This window comes from Anoplophora glabripennis, unplaced genomic scaffold (assembly GCF_000390285.2).
Source record: "Anoplophora glabripennis isolate ALB-LARVAE unplaced genomic scaffold, Agla_2.0 scaffold239, whole genome shotgun sequence".
Lineage (NCBI taxonomy): Eukaryota > Metazoa > Arthropoda > Insecta > Coleoptera > Cerambycidae > Anoplophora > Anoplophora glabripennis.
Genome location: NW_019416322.1, coordinates 89,216 through 110,357, shown reverse-complemented (window position 1 = coordinate 110,357; position 21,142 = coordinate 89,216). Strand labels below are relative to the sequence as shown.

The 21,142-nt window shown below is 30.3% G+C and overlaps 1 protein-coding gene across 1 annotated transcript in view; it reads left to right on the top strand.

Annotated features, from left to right (window-relative positions):
- The window catches only part of LOC108911157 (prolactin-releasing peptide receptor-like), a 94,441-nt gene extending 75,573 nt beyond the window's left edge, over positions 1–18,868 (top strand). The window contains exon 3 of the mRNA XM_018716007.2: positions 17,536–18,868. The gene's annotated coding sequence lies outside the window, so the exon portion shown is untranslated. The remainder of the gene's footprint in view (positions 1–17,535) is intronic.
- The last annotated feature ends 2,274 nt before the right edge of the window (positions 18,869–21,142 follow it).

Below are 21,142 nucleotides of genomic sequence, written 5' to 3'. Positions count from 1 at the left end.
TCATCAGAACGGTCTACTCTGCTTCTGCAATGCCTAAAACGTCACTACCTTCATTAGCAAACATGTGTTATCGGGTGCCTGAACGAGAAAATCGTTGACTTGTTCTCTCTTCTTTACATTCATTTTTATATAAACCCTGAGCAAATTATACTCTTTTCATGGAGTGTGTCTCAGGCTGACTTAACCAACAAATAAGCCTGCTTGATTAAAAGGTAATATATACCATGAAAAATTAATTAGAGTCTAACAGGAGCAAAACGAAATATTTTACTTTTACTTACAGGTGAAGCGTCATTTCCATATAAAATATCGAATAATTTTATTAAGAAATGTTCTGAACTGAAATGTATGTCCACGCACCAAAGCTGAAGGCGATCGACCATTTCTCCTCGACCTATTTTTTTAAATTTTTTACATCTTGTGCAGAAAAAACGCCCTTTTCCTTGAAAGACAGAGAAATATTTTATTGGAACAGATTGCTCAGGACTAAAACGTACGCCTACATGTAAAATTCGAAGACAATCGAATTATTTCTATATCTTTGCAGTAAATACTGAGTTGAAAAATCCTTCTGTTTTTACTAGCTCTGTTCGATATTGGCGAATGTTACATTGTAGGCTACATTCCATTAATATATTTTATACCTAAGGTATAAACATTTAAAAATAAATTAAATTAATATAACCTTCACCATTTTGAATAACAGTTTCATTAAGTATAATTTATTTATTGTTTTTTATTTTATATATTTTATAAATCGAGTATCTCTTGGGAAGACTTCAAGGACTATAAGTCCGTCTTTTTATGCAATTTTCAAAAACAAATAATTAGCGTCCTCGGCTCCAAATATACTATAAACTGGCAACAATTTTTCAAACAGTTGCTGGAACGGCAGGCGACTGATAACACATCCCCACGGGAAAAAATATTCAATGTTTGATAAACCAGACTATTATAGTCATATGTTTTTGGTCAAGGTCAATTGCAAGGTGGCCTCCGGTATCCCAAACCACTTTCCTCCGAAATCTCTCTATACTCACGGAATCTTTAGTTCAGGCCAATGTGAGGCTTGCATTCAAGTCGGGGGTGGACATTTTGAACAATTTTTATAGTCTTAAAATTTGTTAATTTGGTTAATGAAGATTAACTAACGTTTACACTTTAAAAACAAAGAATAATTTATTAAAGCAACCACCACTTTTATTTATCAGGCTACTTTGATTGAATATGAAATTATATTTATTAAAATGCTTGTAACTTCTAAATAAAAACGAATCGGTCCAATATTCATATAAGAAAAAATGTTTGAAATTAACCCTGCGGTCAAGGTTTGTCATAGAGCTTGTAAAACACTCTGTATAATTAAGTATTAAACAAAATCAATAATATATTATCAATTTAATGATACAATTCGTTGGCTAATTCTGGTAAGCGGGAGACACGTCTTTCCCGATTTGTGGTGTAAAGTGGCGTTAATAAAACGGAGTCTGTATTATCGGCTTTGGAGTAATAAATTTTAGGGATATTATGTACTATTAGGGGATGTCACAACCTTCTTAAGGAAAATGGAAGATGTATGCCCCTAGATTTTTAACAAGTATCTACATATTACATATCGTGCTCCGGGATAATAATAGGTTTTACCTCTCGTTCCGCGACAAGAGCCTTCTATAGGGACTTCTATTTGTTAAAACGAATTATATTCTCCGCACAATAGATTCCATCAAAGTAATTAATGATTTTCCGAAATGAGAGTTGATAAACCGAAATCGGTATATTGACATTGGCTTGTCCATTATTGTAGAAGAAATAGGAAGTTGCTTAAATTAGAAAAGTTATGCAGAATATTACAATTTCAAAAAAATTTTGATGACATTATTGTAGTTAAAATTCCATATTCTAAAAATGGTATTCACGTACGTTTACAATTACTTTTCGTCTGGGTTCTGTTTCTCACCTAAAAATTCCCAAGAAGCATATAAACAATTTGTTGATTTTCCCCTACGGTTATAAGGGGTAGCAAAAGTCACCCTTAAGACTTGCTTCATACGTAACTTTTTTTATTACTACCTTATCGTTTCAGATAGCCTGATTCACTCAAACAAAAAAGGTCTCTTGTATTTTTTTCCCAAAGTTAACGATTTCTGAACAAAAAATGTTCCTTAGTTATTTTATTCAGGTGATTCTTATTTGATTGACAATTATTAGCTTCTGTAGCCACCGATTTTGTCACTTTTCATCGCTTAATAAAAATCATAAAGTATTACTAATAGCAAATAATCCAGAAAATGTTGGACAATTTGATAATACCATATGTTTATAAAATTATTTTCAAACAGTTCACTTTGTGAGATATTTTTCCATTCGATCGCAATTTAAATTAGTATTGCTGCAATAATCATATCTAGTTTCAATGCCAATAACACGCCTAAGGATTTGTTTTCGATGTATGCTGGTGAGTGAACAGACGTAAATATAAATCATCAGAATTTCAAACATAAAGCCACACTAACTCAATTTTTATTCATGAAAATATCCATATCACTGTATTCATGAGAGCATTCTATCCAAATGCGTGAAAATATACAAAGCGCCCCCTTTTTCTCAATAACATGTATTTTCATGTCTCTAAATATATTCGTACTCAGAAACATATTTCTATAAATCAAAGACAAAATTTCGTCGCGATTGAAATGAAGATTTCAATATATTCACAGCTATATAAAATATTTTACAATTAATTTTTTAAAAAATGTGCAAACTTCTGACTGTCTCCCTGATTAAGTTAAAAATTTTTTTGTAATGAGACCAAATTTGCTAAGTTTATATAACGCTGACATTTTATAGACAAAAAATCGTAGGACAATGATAGAATAAGAAAATCCATCTCAACTATAAAAATGTTGAAATACAAGGATTTCTTGCGAAAGATCATGAAAAACTTGGGTACCCATTTAAACATTGGAATGTACCTTTCCTGTTTTTCTATTTTCTATACAATAGCATATAGGTTTCGTCTATTACAAATGATCTTGGTTTATGACTACCCTAATCATGAACAGTTTGACCAGTAGCGCTTACACAAAAGCGTGAAAATATTAACACTTTTTTCCCACTTGCACGCATATGACACGAAAGAAAACGCCTAAGTTGGAGAGCGATAAATCGAGAAATGAAACTATACTCTCTCTTTTTAATAAGCAAATACTGATTTCCTTGCAGAGAATGCACAAACTCTGATTAACGATTTGTAAAATGTGGTTTGATTTATCCATGAGACTTACTGTTTATTATTTTGCAATGCTGGAATAGTTCCTGAGTGATGTGATTCATTTGAGAACACACAACAAAATTCACCTTTGACCATGAGTTAGCGTTGTCTTGGTTGTTGAGCTTTTACCTTTTAAAACAGCTCAAAACCCATAAATCTCGATTTGAAAAAGTCTGTTCACATCTCACATCTGAAAATGAACATTGCGACTTGACTTTTTGTTGATATTTTACAAATAGCCACTACTAAAGCAGTGTGCTATGAATACCAAATATATACTAAATCTACACCTTCAAAGCTTACTTCCAATCTTTGGGATCATTGTCACATTAAGAATCTTTCTTCCGCTTACTTTGTTTTCTTTTATTTCGTATTTCGCAAATATGCTCACAATGTAGAATAATTTTCCACTACATCAATTAAAAAAGGCTTCTTAAATGTATTTACTTAGCTTGGTAATTTATAATACCTCATTATATGGTGGTTATAGAAACTTAGTATCTGCATCAAGTTAATCCAAACGAACCCCTTTACCCCATCAATGTTGAAGATCAATCAATCACACGATAAAACAAATATACATTGCCGTCGCAATGTTTTCCTATACGAATAGAGTTTTGTGTATGATTTGTGCTGAATCAATAACGTTAAATATTAGCGTCATATTACGTTTATGGAATACAGACAATTTTACCAACGTTTAGATTAACATACATTTGATTTCGATTAAATTTTAATTGATTGGGTATTTCGTCGCACTGAAATAAAAAGGTTAACTAATCCCCTCACCCTTTTTTACATGAAACGCATATACATATTTGTACATAAATATTTTTGAACATTAAAACACATTGTGTTACATTTATTTTAATAGATATATTAGTGTTATATAGAATGTTTAACCAGCAAAATTGCAACTTTTATTTGGAAACGATAAAGTCCAAACAACCAAGGCGACTTTGCAAGATTTCGAGTAATGTCAAAATGAATTGATTAAGAAATGTCAAAAAATAAAACCTAATCTTTATTTCATGAACCATAAAGAACCATAAAGTATGATTTACCAGTCTCGGACAATATTGCCATCTCTCGCTCCGCTCGGGCGCAAAATCGACTGGTAAATAACTATTTTTTAATTTTAAAAATGGCGAAAGTACCTAATTCAATATAATCATTAAATAACAACTATACTAAAAAGTTGTCCTTTTAAAACTCATGGTACACATCATCCTTGACATATTCGGCACTAATAGTTTTGACGGCAGCTAAAATTACTACACATCGCTGAAGGATATAATCTAGATAATCCGATTGTGATGTAACCTTTCCCGTACTAAGGTTACCTAAGGATTACGTACTGATATAATTTATTTTTTAAGATCATATTGTTTTCCAATTTCGGGTCCAGATAAGCTTAATTGCCCTTAAGACAGTTATATGCACTACAGTTAATCAAAATTATTGTAAGCCATTTAATTTTTAACATATTTCAAATTTGGGACAGCCGATATTTTTATTTGTAAAAGTACTACTTGATAACGCCTACACATTTTAATATTTTTAACCAGTAAATATGTTTTAATAACTAAATTTTTAAATGAGAAGTAGTCGCTTGTGATACATCATTTGAAAGCTCTTTTCGTTCTCTATTAAAAAATGCTACGGTTTTAATATTTATTGCAAAAATTAATGCTTTGCTTGATAGAGGAACATATTTTTGTGAACAAATGACGCAAAGAATGGCCAGTACGTTCTCCTGATCTTACACCCTTAGATTTCTTTCTACGGGGATATGTGAAAAGTATGGTATACAGAGCTAAGCCATGCGATATATCTGACTTGAGAAGAAAAACAGTTGTGGTTAGGTCTGTCACGCCTCAGATGTTGGAAAACGTTATAAGACATTTTTATTTACGATTAGGATGCTATCAAGACGTTCAAGTAACTCAATTTGAATACCTCCTACTTTAAAATTTTTTCAGTTTGCTGTAGCGAATTTCGTCAAGCAGATGAATTAATTTTTTTTCTGATAACACAGCCACACAAAAAAAAGTTGTCTGTACTTTTCATGCGACATATGTTAAGTATTTTTGCCTCCTGATCACGAATCCAGTGTCAGAATTGAGCTATCTCATCACAGGAATTTCCTAACTTTGAAAAACAGGTAAAAAATAGCAAAAATTCACGAAAAAGTGCTAGGAAACATCCAATTCTCTATATTCAAATGTTCATTTATATGGTTAAGACCCCGTAGAACGTCAATCCGCGGTCAGAATTGATGGTTCTTTTTCTAACCTCAAAAAAACGGTCAGATATCACGAATTTTCAAAAAATAACAGATTCGCGCCAAATTTGATATACGAGGATTTTCGGGGACGCTGATCACGGATCCGAGGCCAATTTTGCAAAATTCAAGATGGCGGATCCAAGATGGCGGATCCAAGATGGCCGACGAAATTTTCAATAACAGATTCGCGCCAAATTTGGTATACGGGGGTTTTCGGGGTCACTTTTTGCAATTACAAAGATTTTACATTGAAATACGTCACTGAACTTTTATTATCAGATTTATCATAATTTCTTAACAGAACATATAATAACCAGAATTTACGAATTATGTCATGTTAACCCTTAATAGATACTGGACATAATCCACGGGTGATTTAAATATTGTAAGTATTTTATATATATGACATTATTTCACATAATGTGAAAACGGAATAAAAATTATATATTGGTTTTAATTGAATGATACTAGTTTAAAATTCTGATGGATTCCAGGTAAAATCGATTTAGTAATTAGACAAAACAATTATGTAGATTATATTCGGCGGACTGTAACATACTCGTGAAATTGACGGTCACACTGGTCACCAGCGAATACAGTGTAGCCATGTTGCGTTTAATTAGTTTGAGATGACATTTAATTCTCGTTGGTAATAGAAGATATCTGCCATGTGCCTAATTATCTACATCATATCGAAATTGCTTGTTTAATTTGTCCCATTAGTTAAGGGGCCGCCTTAAATTGGGTAATTTTTTACATGCCAGTGAATAGAAGAAAATTTAAAAAGTGTGAGATTTGTACAGACTGTGGCGTTGGTAACATTCGTTTAATTGATAGGTACCTAATATAATTATTTGTTTTTTTTACATATCTAAATATTTTGTCAAAATATTATTTTTTTTTAAATGTATAGAAATTCATAAAATTGTACTAATAAATAACACAAGCTGATAAAAAAAAATTGTTTTAGAGACGTGACGCTATGACGTATGGATTCCCCCACACACCCTCAACTCCCCCAAAAATTCAAAAAATCCAAACTGGCCGTCCAACCTGTTTATCTTTAGTAAAATTCGCTGAATCAAAATGGCAAAAATATTGTTTGGGCGTCAGAGATCCCCCCTACTCATCCGTATCACTTGCTTATTTCAAAAACAAAAATAAATACAAAACAGACGTGGCAACCGTTATAACTTTTATAAAATCTGTCGATAAAACCAAAACAAAAAAATATTTTTGAACTAATAGTTCCCCCAGATAGCATTTACAAACTACGGTTAACATTAATATATTATTAACTTTTTTATGTTTTCTGCATAACACTTGTAACTTTTTTGTTCTAGAGATGTTTCAATAAAGAGACGAAACGTCGATATTCCCAAATGTTTCCTTAAATTTTCATTTGACAGTCTTACCAAACTACTAACTACAAAAGGTAAATATTTTAAATTTATTGTCTGTTGCCTGGAAGGTTATCTAAAAATAGTAAAAACAGCCGTAGATGTTTTTTTTTTATATAAAAAAACAATTGAGCATCACTATAAAAACAAGACCTAAACTTAAAAGTTTATACAGTGGTACAAGGTTTGTTAGGTTTGTCTTTAACAGTAAGTGAAATATAGTAGACAGTATATCTTAAACATCTCTTAGAAAGAGATTTGGTTATGCAATCAAAAGTTAATCAAATTTGGACATATTTCCCTTACTGTTAGACCCGCCAATTTTATATCACTGCACGGAAAAAAATTTACTTAACTACAATTTTATTAAATGCTAAACTAAACTAATAAAATTTCAACATTTGTTAGATTTTTTACGAAAATTTCTATATATTGTAGCTTTTGCTTGATGTACCCAAAAAATTATATACCACAAATTATCACAGATATACTTTTTTAAACAACGATTACATCAATTAAGTACAATCTTAAAATATAACACAAACATTATTCAAGTATACAACAGTTAACAAACGGATCAGAATTGTAAATAAAATGGCGATTTCACAAATACATAATTTTTGAAATACAATTGGAGAAACAGATTTCTTTTGAACAGAAAACGATCTTAATTTGTTAAGAATATAAATATTAAGAATAACCATCTCGTGGATTGGATTGTATATTTACTGTAATAGAATCATTTGGCTTTATTTTTCTATTTTGTGTTATGTGTAAAGTGTGTTTGTCAAATTTTGTTAGTGAAAATTACATTAGCAGAGAGTAAGACTTTCTAGGCTATTATTTTTAAAATATGTACAGTTCTAACATAGTAATTATGTCAATTAAAAATTAAAATCAAAAAATGGTGGAGGCGCCGCTCGAAATCCACTGTAACATAAAATCACAAATATTTCCTAAACTGTTAATTTTATCGAGTTGAACCAAGAGGGTATTATCGTTCGCAAATTCTTCAGGGAACTTATTTTTGATACAGGCAGATTGCAATTATCATCTATGCAAAAATTCTGGGTTGTTAACCATTGGGCATAGTCCGTCCCTGGCATTCGGGGCATAATGCAGTTTCACTTACATCAAAAACAAGCTGTACGCATGTGTTATCGATCACCAAATTTGTATCATGCTGAAGTTAATAGTTAGGGACTGTAAATAAAAACAACTTCTTAATTTTCATCTTTGAGGGCCCGTAACTTGTTAACAAAGGCCCGTATGAAAAAATTTGTATGAAGAACTGATATTATTTTCACCTCATCTCTTTGTACTCGACTTTTTTGTAAGTATCTGGACAACCTGTATATATTTATTAATCAAGTAATAGTCTTAGTATACAGTTTTTTTAAATTTATACTTGTCTTTCATATGGCTTTAATAAATTATGATTTTGCTTTGTAATTTTATAAAGTAAGCGATGTATTTGTGTTACCAAGCGCGTTAAATTCCTTAGAACCTCGGGGAAAGCAAAATCGAATAATCTGATTAATTTGAACTAACTTAATCAGTTTATAATTATTACTAATTAAAATTTCCGCTACTTATACCAAAATCGTCGCAAGGACAAGGTGAGAATTAAATTTTAATTTCCTTTGTCCAATTTTGAAAAGAAACATGTAATACTGTGATAATTATTATTAGGTAGTTTAACATATTTTTAAGAATTTCTGAGATTTACAGGAATGTTCGGTAATTGCAATAAATGCATATTAATTCGTAAAGAGCCTTTTATAATGCAAAAATAAAAGTTAGGCGTGTATCTGTCCCTGATTAATAAGCTGCAGGGCACCAAGGTAGACGTTCGTCCGCACTTCTCGATGACTCCGCCTCAGATTGGGAAACTTACCCTCCGCGAAAATTGCTCATCTTGGGATAGTGGTCGTCTCAAACGGGTTATTGGTAACTCATTGTGATGATCTATAGACACATTGACCTACCTCAGTTTGAATTTCTTTAAATTTGCAAATAGTTTAGTTGAAAAATTTGAAACTATGGTGAAAATCTCGTTTCCCATTCTGCGCCTTAAATGCGTATAGTGGGTTTAGATCCCTTGTCTACGGGCACATAATTTTGGCGGGATTTTTATAGCTTGGATAGATTCTGGAAGGTTTCTTGAATTAAATTGGAAACAGGAGTAAATATTCGAAATCCTCTCGGGACTAGTATATTTCTGTCCAAAGCTGATATTTTTTAAATTTCATGGAAAGACCGATTATAATTTATGTGAGTAAAGGTGTGCCAAATCCAAATAAATCCGTACCTACAAGGTGTCCGGAGACTACGGACAAAAGTTTAGGAAGTGATTCTAGTAATAAAAATTATAGTGGTTTTTATGGCACTTTTTCGAAAACCCAATTTTAACGAAGTTACATAACCTCAAAATCAATTTTTGAATAAATATACCAAACTTGCCTCTCGGGGATATTTATACTGGGACCAAAGATCTTCAGGATAAATTAACGACGACCTCGGGACAATAAAACCCATACAACGCAAATTTCGAAGTAACAGATAAACTTTAAATAAGAGCCTCTCTAGTAAGGTCATTTAAAGGGGCGATTTAGTATGTATATTTTTACCATGTAACAGAGCTTCAGATGAGGACACAAATCATCGAAGAAACTAACATAATTGAATATTATTATATATCAATGTATTCGCAATGGTTCCCGCTAGTGAGTGAAATAAATTTCAATGCTCATGAGAACAGACGAATAATTTAAATAAATGCCAAAGTACCTCAATTTTAACCATACTGTTAGTCTGCCAATATATTGGATTTACGACGGAACTAGGTCAGGCACAATAACCAAACTACTTCACTCACTAGAACGGACACTTAGGATCATTTGTATTTAATTTTCAGATTAATATTTATTAACAATTCTATAATTTGTGTCCTCAAGTAAGATGACAACATTTTACACACGACTCCATGTTATATTATATTATATTATATATTTAAACCAGAATTTTAGCGGTTTCTATCTTCTACAAGAATTTCTAAATAAAATTAGTTTGTGTACTCTGTCACAGGTGTCGCTACCCTTGAAAATGAAAGCGAAAACACAGAGTTGGTTTATTGTAAATTGTATTGGCCGAGAAATAGTGAAATTTCTGGCGTTTTTAGGTACTGAAATCTTTAAAAGTAAAACGTGTAGAACAAAAGTAGGGGTAAGCACAAAAATAAAATCCTTGATGTTTTGTTTATTCATGGTTACCGTTTAAATTTACCCAAATAAAATAATAACTAAAAAAAAGCGTTTGCAAAACATGCGTTTGCTATTATCCTAACCCCACATTTTAACAATTATTTTCACGTACTTATAAAAAGTAAACAATTTTATATGTAGGACTAAGCAAGTAAATGTTATAAGAATATTTACATGTGGAATTATATATAAAAAAGATAGTATTTTCGTAGATTTCAGTACCTAAAACCTTAATGGTTTGATCGTTTTTTGCACCTGTTTATTCGTTTTACTGCGGCCGGCGTCTTTGAAAATACTCAGGTGGCATGACATAACATTCCTATTATTTGATAAGCTTTAGATTATTCAGTTATTAAATGTTTGAAATTATTTGTCTTTGCGGAAAACACTATTTACAGAATATGGGACCCATAATGGTCTGATATTATCTTTGATATATAAATATGGGTAATATTTTAAAAGTAGGTAGGTACCTAAGTAATAAGATTTTGTAAAGCTTAAGTAGTACGAAAATATAACGCATAAAAAACCAATAATATGTACTAATTTTTCTTTATTAAGAATAAAGATTAAATTTTACGTACAGGGTGTCCCACATAAAATCGTTATTTATATTGTAGCCTTGGTAGTTTCAAAATAAATTTACAGCTTAAAAATTGGTCTGGCTCAGGTAGATTTCTGTTTCAATCTACAAATCAGTAGCTACTTACCGATAAGAAGGAAACCACTAGTCTAGTCGAGAAGTGAGTTTTTTTTGCGAAAAATAGTTATTGTAATCCTAAAAATATGGTTGTTAGTACATTGGATTCGGAATTAAATTCAGAGAAAGAAGTATTTTTTAATTTATCCGCAATTAAAAATAGCAATTGTTATAAACAAAAAACGAAGAGAAAAAAGGGAGTCTCCGTTTTTTAACTATAACTAAAAAAATATTGAAGATAGCTGAAATTTCAAAAAAGATCCTGAAAGAGGAGAAAATTTCAGCAAAATAAGTCAGGAATTGTAGCTCCATTATTTATAATTTTAATTTGACGTTGAAAATATAGCTCCGCGCGGCGGCGGCGGTTTCCGCGTCGTCGCGTCGCCGCCAAGCAAAGTGTGCAACACAAAATAATTTTTTTATAGTATTCAATATTAATTTAAAAATCTAAATAAATTATAGTGTCATCTAGACACTTGAAGGAACACAGCCCAGTTGGAAAATAATTTTTAACTTGACTTATGTTAAAGTTATTCAATTGTTAATGAACTAATTTTTCGTGGTCCTAATCTTTCATAAAACTTGTTGTAAAACTTTAAATAATGTATCTAAAATTTTTTTTCTTTCTGGGAGGTCTTTTTATATACATAATAAACAAGATTCCGTTGTAAAAGTTTATAAAAGTTTTTTCATTTGTTTATAATGATTTTTTAAAGTTAACAAAAAATGAAAAATCCGGGAAATGTTATAAAAATTTTTTTTTACCAAATGTTTGATTTTACTTGTTTTTCTATTAATATATTGCGTTTATTAACTTAGCTAAAAAAATTTTAACGTTATTTGTTTATAAATTTGTTATAAACAAATGGACAAGTTTAATATTTTTGAAACATTTTTTTGCCATTTTATTGTCTTGGTAAATTAATGATTTTTAAAAACAAAAATTTTTCTTAAATAAATTTTTTAATTGTTTATAATCGATTTTTATATTTATTTGTCATTTAAATTATTTATTAAGAAATCATTTTTTTTTAAATCATCATTTGCTATTATCAATATAATTTAAAAAAAAAAATTTATTCAAATTTTCATTGTTTATTTTATAAACAATTTGTTATAAACAAATTCTGATTTTCATTTTATTTTTTTTTCGTAACTTTAACGAATTATAAATACAGCTATGTGCATCAAAGTGGTAAATAACATTTTTTTCTAATTTTTATTGCATTTTTAAATACTTTATCACATCAAAGCTGAAACGGTCACCTATTTGATAAACTTATAAATTGTTATAATTTCTAAATTATTGATGATACGGTCTTTGACATTCAGGTAGATCTTTTAGATAATTTATTGATCTATAACATGAATTTTTTTACCTGCTTCATATCTACAATGGTTATATTTTTATAAACATTTGTATATAAAAAAATGCATTATCTAATTCTTTAAATGACTAAAACTTTTAAACTATTGAAGTTACGGATTCCACTATTTAAGACAATTTTATAGAGTAACTACTGGACTACTCAATAAAAATTTTTTTATATTTTTTATTCCATTTGTTTACGATGTTTTTTTATTTGTTTAAATTATCACACGATTAAGGGTACATTTTCTGGATTTTCTGTACTTTTTTTCTAACTAATGTCAATATTTTATATTCTTCTTGTTGTTTTCTTCAATTTTGTCTATTTTTAATTAAACACTTAACTTTTGTAAGAGCAGAAACTCAAAATTTTAACCAATTGTGCAGCCTGGAAGATATTTACGGAATACAATGAACTTTTGAGTTATAAAATAAACAATGAAAATTTGAATAATTTTTTTTTTGTAATTATATTGATAATAGCAAATGATGATTTAAAAAAAAATTCTTAATAAATAATTTAAATGACAAATAAATCAAAAAAACGATTATAAACAATTAAAAAATTTATTCAAGAAAAATTTTTGTTTTTAAAAATCATTATTTTACCAAGACAATAAAATAGCAAAAAAATGTTTCAAAAATATTAAACTTGTCCATTTGTTTATAAATTTGTTATAGCTAAGTTAATAAACGCAATATATTAATAGAAAAACAAGTAAAATCAAACATTTGGTAAAAAAAAAATTTATAACATTTCCCGGATTTTTCATTTTTTGTTAACTTTAAAAATCATTATAAACAAATGATAAAACTGTTATAAACTTTTACAACGGAATCTTGTTTATTATGTATATAAAAAGACCTTCGAGAAAGAAAAAAATTTTTAGATACATTATTTAAACTTTTACAACAAATTTTATGAAAGATTAAGTCCACGAAAAATTAGTTCATTAACAATTGAATAACTTTAACAAAAGTCAAGTTAAAAATTATTTTCCAAATTTTCCTGTGTTCCTTCAAGTGTCTAGATGACACTAAAATTTATTTAGATTAGATTTAGGCCCGATTTTTGAAAAAAAACCTAATTCGCCCGGACTACTAGGCTTATTTTATTCATTATTCAATTCTTCAAAAGTCTTCAAAATTTAGAAATAAAAAGTTGTCATTCTGGGAACAATTGTTTATACAAATTTTGACTTTTTTAGTATTTGTAGAATAAGCTTTACAAGTCGATTTTTCAGAGCACTATATTTCATTTTTGCAATAAGTATTTCGTTCTAAAAAAGTTTTTTTTCTGTTCTTCATTAGTATTATTTTTGGTTTTCCATTTAAAAATTAAAGTAAGTAGCAAAAAAAATAGTGTATCTGGCAATTGAATTCAGATCCACTATAACTGCAGGCTAATTATATTTGAAATCGCATTATATTGCTTGGTAATTGTCCAAAACATGACATAAATTTATTTAATTTTAATAAGCAATAGCATAAAATCGATGTAAAATTTCCCTGGGAACACGATGGTGCAATTATTTTTTTGCTACTTGCCGTAGTTTACGAGATATTTGCGAAAAACCTTATTTTTTACGGGTTTTTTGACCTTTTGACCCCTTGCCTGATCACCTAGGTCAAAAATTTTTGCGGATTCGGATTCCTGAGGGTCGAAAACATATTTGCGCCCAGGTTTGATCGACAGAGGAAAAAATGGAGGTTCAGCCTTCATTTCAATGGACTAAATACATACAGTAATATTATATATATATTTTATGCCTATACATATTATTCTCCAAACGCAATTAGTAGCAAGATTCTATATATTTTAGTAATTAAGCAGTGTTTTTAAGTTAAAACGACTCGTCAAAGTAAAAAAATATTTCAGGTTAGGTATATTTTTTTTTACTGAAAATAGCAGTTAATTTACATTATCGGATTGTTAATGTGAAAATATAAACATTAGACTGTTGACTATTCCATGTTATACGTGTTTTAAGGTCACTTTTGAAGAAGAAACTACATGTAATTTTAAAAACCGTATTTCTGTTTTTATAATGAAGGAATAGTAATTATAAGATTGTTTAAGCTTATTAACTAAAAATTATTGCCTACTCAATAAAAAAATATTATTGTCCTCGATAATCTATTACTGATTAATAAAATATTTACTCTCTTTCCTTATAAGATTGTATGTACACAAATTGGAGCCGTTCCTGAAAAATCGGACGAATATCCGGTGCAGCGGAATTATTAGACTTGAAGCGTTGGCCGCTAGAACAGCACCTGCCGGGGTCCCGTTTCGTGACTCACGCTGGGCGATATTTTTTGTACAAAATCCCGTCCTTAATAGAATTCGAAAAATACTTCGCAGCAATAGCAGCTCAGATGAAAATTTCCACGTACTTCAAAAACGATCCAATACTCGTCGCACCCGCTTCCATAACAACGCACGCGTCACCGCGTTTCAATAGCTGCTACTGTGTGGGACTGAACCATCATCTTGATCCGAGCTTTATATGTAAAATATCTGCCCTTTTCCATTTCCCAATAATATGTTCAAATATTATATTATTCTTACATTAAATCAGGCCGAGTCCTATTCATCGCGAGGCCTAGTGTAATAAAAGAAGGGAGCGATAGCGGAGCTAGGAAAAAAGGAATTTAAATCATAAATTTGGTCACTCATGTTGAAGTCACACAGGCCGAAGCACCTTTCATTTCCAATAAGTTATACAGGGTGTCCCGAAACTCATGCAACAAATTCTGGTCTCAGATTCTTAAGACAAATTTAGGGGACCCGTATTTTTTATTTTTGCCATCTTTTTTTTATATCTCAGAACCCTGTTGTACGAGAATCACTAAATTTGGTACACAGGGATTTTATGACATGTGGAATCTGATGGTGCTACATTTTTTGACGGGGAACCCCCTTAAGACAATTTTTCATGGGCCCCCTTGTCTTTGGAACCAAAAAATTTGGTCGCATATTTAAATTTCTTAAAAATTATCTATCCACTAGGAAGCCATTAAATTTAGAAACTTTTTGTCTCTTTATACTTTTTTCGTACAACGCAATGTTTTCGAGAAAAATGTCAAAATGTGATCGAATGCATATCGTGATTCGCCATTTTCCTCAAAAGCATTTAGTTTTACGAAACAAATATCAAGAGACAAAAACATTTCTAAATTCATTGGCTTTCTAGCTAACTAAAAATTAAAAAAAAAATCAAATTTGCGACCAAATTTTTCTGGTTCCAAAGACAAGGAGGCCCACGAAAAAGTGTCTTAAGGGGGTTTCTCGCCAAAAAGCGTAGCACTGTGAGATTCCACATGTCGTAAAACCCCTGTGCACCATATTTAGTGATTCTCGTACAACATGGTTTTGAGATATAAAAAAGACTTCTTAGGGGCAGATTTCAGGGGTCTGTAACTCCGAAAGAGGGGGCCAGTTGGCAAAAAGAAAAAATACGGGTCCCCTAAATTTGTCTAAAGAATCTATGACCAAATTTTGTCACATGAATTTCGATATATGACATTAAAAGATTCTATCACCAATTTGCTAACTTTTGTCTTAATTTAATTACGTATTATACATTAAAATATTTAGTGTGTGAAATATTATCAACAACAAGAGTATCTATTTGTTTGTCTTTTATAGTAAATATATTGTGGCGGCATGTTACAATTACATATTTATATTTAATTAGCAATAAATTTGTTTTTGTAATTAATATCACATTAAGTATAAAATAATTAATATCACATTATATTAAGCTATATTTAGAGATTAGGGATAAGTACATCATTAATTAGCTTTAGGTACCTAATTTGTTTTACCTGGATTAGAAATAGGTACACGACCGAGAGGGCAAAAATTTATCTTAGAACAGGCAAAGAAGCGGCACTATCAGTATGGGTTAAGTCTTGCTCCCGATCGGTCGTGCTGTCCTGTAAAGAAGCGGTCAATAAAAGTTATATTGTTACACGTTGCGTTTTCCTTTGGATGAACACGAAGCACCCCATAATATTTTGCTGAAAATGTCACAAACAAAATATTTCCCGTCATTATATTATTTCTAGAGCTTGTCCAACGATTCGTACCAACTTTCATTTGAAATCTGAAAAAATATGTTTACCTGTTTTATTTTGGCACCATATTTTACCAACATTCTGTATATAATATAGTATTTGAAAACATCAACATACATTTTCTTTTCAAATTCCGTGCTTTTCGTTCTTTTTTTATATCTTGCATTTCTATAACAACTGGCTTTGTTTTCGTGAGAGACTCATTTTTTAATATACACTGTTATATATATTTTTTTCGTCGAAGAATCACATCTTTTCGGCGCATTTGTTTTCTCCCAAAATAAACGATTCCAGGAAGGTGCCCTCGTTGCTAAACAACCAGTAATAACAGCCCGGGAATTACACTCTACCATAATACAGGAGTGTATTTTCCATATTGGTTTTTATTCCCTCAGTAATAAACAAGATATACCCCAATTTAACATTTCATTTGTATGTTATTGATAAACATAAAGTATATTAAACCGCTATGTAGCATGTTTATTATTATTTGAAATATTAATGGTTGTGACCCAAAGGCTACAATAATAATTGAAAATTAATAGACCATTATCAGGTACTAATATAATTTGCAATGATTGAACATTGTGCATTTCAAACAACTAATATTTCCAACGAATTGTATTCACAGGTTATACTACATTTATTTTGCTTCTGCAGTCAAAAAAAACACGAAAGACACAAAACATTTTTATAAAAATTTAACAAAAGAAATGGTATCTTCAAAACCAGTCATTTTTCAGTATATAATTGAAAATTTGAGACATAAAATTTGTTGTAAAACTTGATTTTGATTATTTACAGTGAAAACGTGGTATTTTTTATTGCAAACGTATTGCAGAATCGTATGCATAGGTTCAGTAGGAGAAGTTGAAAAAATTGAATTTCGTCATGTATCATGAATTTAAAAAAATGTTTTTGGCAAATGCTACCTACTATTAGCAGTTGAATCCGAATCTGCTATAAAAATAGGCATTCCTATTTAAGATATTCGAGTGTTTTTTGTTAAAAAAGAATTAAATACTTTGCTATAAATAACCGGTTTTAGAAAAAGTTTAAACAATTAATCATTTTATAAATATTTCCAAAATTATGCTTTTTCATACTTTTTAGTAGGTAATCAAAAGGGTGTTATATTTATATTGTTTTTTTTTTGTTCCAGGTGTCAATTGAAGAGTTAGTGACAACATTGAAGATATTTCTAAAGGAATATACCGTATTATTTGTATATATGATGTGAATAAATGTTTTACGGTGCCAATTTACAGTAAATGAGATATTAATTATGGTTGTAAAAATAAATATACTTTATTAAACACCTTTTGTTGTATCGATAATTTCCTGTCTATAATACATTTTATGGATATTACATGTACTTGCCAGGTGTGAGATTTTTTTTTTCAGATGGTAATATGGCAATATTTCCTTGTAACGTCAAATGCGAACATTATTTACATTATATACATTATCAAATAAATAAACAGTAGTAATCTATATTATGCTAGTAGCAGAAATAGGCTAAATCTATGGTAATGCCGTGTGCCTCACTATGCTCACAATACACAATACTACTGACTGGCAGAAAAACACGTACCATACACTCGACCAAGCAAAGCGTCGCAGATGTAGGTAAAAATATGAATAAGAAGTTTATAAGAATTTACGAGGAATTACCCCAAGGGGATTTATTAAGGGCTACTAGGATATATGGAGATTTAGAGGAGTGTAATAAGATTTAATAAAGGTCTCCAATAGTAGGAATTACAGGATTTCTTTCAAGAAAAGGATCTAGATGTACACTTTTAAGCCAACGCGTCCCCATTCGGGTTTATCAACGTAAGTAGTCTCGGGGCAATACGGCCTATCGAATAATAATTTGGCTCTGTCCCTTACAATTCTTTACTTTGGGATGAATTCTTTATACTACCAATAACATTGTATAACATTATTAGAAATAACTAGCACAAAATCAGGGTAATTTTACAAAACATTCGATATGTGAAATTTCAAAAAGACATCTTGTTAGTAAATACAAAATTTTTCATCAATGGACTTTGATAAATAAAGTAGGAAAAAGTAAAAAGGATAAAGAAATATCTGGTCTGCCCGCGAATCTAGCTTGGGTTAATTTTACTTAAAATTCAGTATGTAAAATTTCAAAAAGGCATACGTTAGTAAATATAAAAATTTTCTATGAACGACTTCAATAAATAGAGCAGAAATAAATGAAAGGAATAAAGAAAAGTCTGATCTGCTCACGATTCTGACTTGTCAGTTTTGTGAGACATCCTGTGTGTACATTTTCAAAAGGTCAGTATAAGTGCTATCCAAAAAGTTGGCACCATATGGGAAAAAACTATGTATAAATTTAATAAATTCTTTCGATTGTCAATTGTCTGCATGTCGTCAAATCAAAATAAAGCTCATCGAACTTCAAAAAACGTTTGTTATATACGAGGGGCAGACGAAAGCTGCAAATCGGCCTAAGAGTAAAGTACCTTTATTTTCAACCATAGGGAAAATGTTTTAAAGAAAAGTTATTTCCCACTAAAAGAATAGTAGTCCAGACGGTATCTGTTTCAAAGAGTCCATATTTGGGTGAATCGTATATCCATGAAGATTTTTGGCTTTTTGCGCATAAAAAAAAACGTGGGCTTAACTTTTGGCGGCACAATATGTTAAAAAAATTCGAAAAATTTCATATTTTTCTTCCTATTTAATTGTGTATCTTTTCAAGTTGATTTTAGGCGAAAATGGAAGAAGAAAAAAATGATTGTAATTAAATTTTACAAAATATGACTAATTACAAATCGAATGAATCATGATTATTATTGCAAAAATCGAAAAAATCGCCAAAAATGGGGTTAATAAACAATACATTTTAGGGAATTTTTTTTTGCAAGTTTCCCTCGTACCATAATTCGAGCGAAAACATCCACCATTAAAGTCACGTTTTTTTAGTACGCTTCTACAAGAAAGAAAAACCTGAAAATTCCTGAAAACAAGTCGAATCAGGAACTAATAAGGCCGTTATAAATATGGTGTAGAATATAAGAACAAATTTGGTGCAAACCTTATTTTATATTCAAGAATAATTTAAATGTTAAGGTTAATTTAATATTACTCAAGAAGTATCTAATACGATGGTTCGCCTAAAAGTAGGGTTTTCCGCAGACTAAAACTCGATTTTTAATGATATGAGTTTTCTTTTTGTTAGGGTTAATTAGGATTAGGGTTAATTTTGTTAGGGTTAAGTTAGGGTTAACCAGGGTTAATATTTTTTGAACGAATGAACTGTAACTGTTAATTTAAGAACAGGTGTATACCAGGTTTACCATTTTTCTTAGTTTTTATATTATTCTTGACCATAAAATGAAGTTTGCACCAAAGTTGTTCTTATTTTATACAACATTTTTTATAACGGCCTTATTAGTTCCTGATTCAACTTGTTTTCAGGAATTATAATGTCTTTCTTTCTTGTAGAAGCGTACTAAAAAAACGTGACTTTAGTAATGGGTCTTTTCGCTCGAATTATGGTACGAGGGGAAACTTGCAAAAATGTTAGGAATCGCTTTTTCAACATAATGAACTGAAACTTTATATTCGGGCTAATCTTAGAGGGAAATAACTTTTCATTATAACATTTTCCTCTAGGGTTGAAAATAAAGGTACTTTACTCTTGGGACGATTTGCAGTTTTCGTCTGCCCCTCGTATGTAACTCACGTTTTAAGGTTCGATGAGCGCTATTTTGATTTGACGACATGCAGACAACTGACAAACGAAGGAATTTATTAAATTTATACATAAAATTTTTTATGACCACCGTGTAAACCTTTTTGGATAGTATATGTACAGTGTGTCCACGGATGGGGCGCCGCACTTTTGTAAACTTTTTTTTGTTGATTTTTCGAGAAGAGAAAAAGTTATTCTTATCTTGAGAAGCCATGGGCAGTAATCAAATATGTAATAGAACAGGGCGTCCAAAAAATTTCAAAATGTGAAATTTTACCTAAACAAAGTGCCTTTAATTTTTGTTTTCGTTAAAAACTGTATTTAATCAAATTGTTCGAGAACTCAAGAAATGCTTAAATACGGGGTCAAAAGAGAAGAGTAATCATAATTTGCAAATAAGAACGCGATTTTTAACTATTTTACTTAAACCAGACGGAAATTATTGTAAAAAATAAGTAAACTTTTATTTTAAATTTAATACCAAGGAGGAATAGAAGGGATTTTAATTTAGCTTTTCAGTGATGCCGTAAATCAATCATAATAAACTAAACTAAAAATATACTTGCGACAAAAAAAAGGAAAAAATAATACCTCAAAGGATTGATAGACACATCATAATTTAATCAGTTTTCGATTTAGAAGGAATTCTGTCTTGATAAGCAGAATTAAAGTATTATTTAGCAGATTTATTGTACCATATTGATGTAAGGAACAAATTCGTTTAAAATTCAGGTACCTAATTATTTTGTGGAAAAATGCTGAGACACGTAGATTAGTACTTTTAGTTGCGGATTTTTCGACATAAGAAAATTGTATACAGGGTGTATTAAGAAGACCACATGCAGTCATCATTGATTTTTTTAATGGAACACCCTGTAAATCTTAAAGCACAGGACCGTATACGCTTCTCCTGAAATTTCTTCCTATGCTTTGACCATGATGTGTCTCGTAATTTATACTCGAATAGCAATTCGGCGAGTCCGGTATTGGTAAAGCAAACCTCTATTGGTCCACTAGGTCGTAAATATTTTTTTTA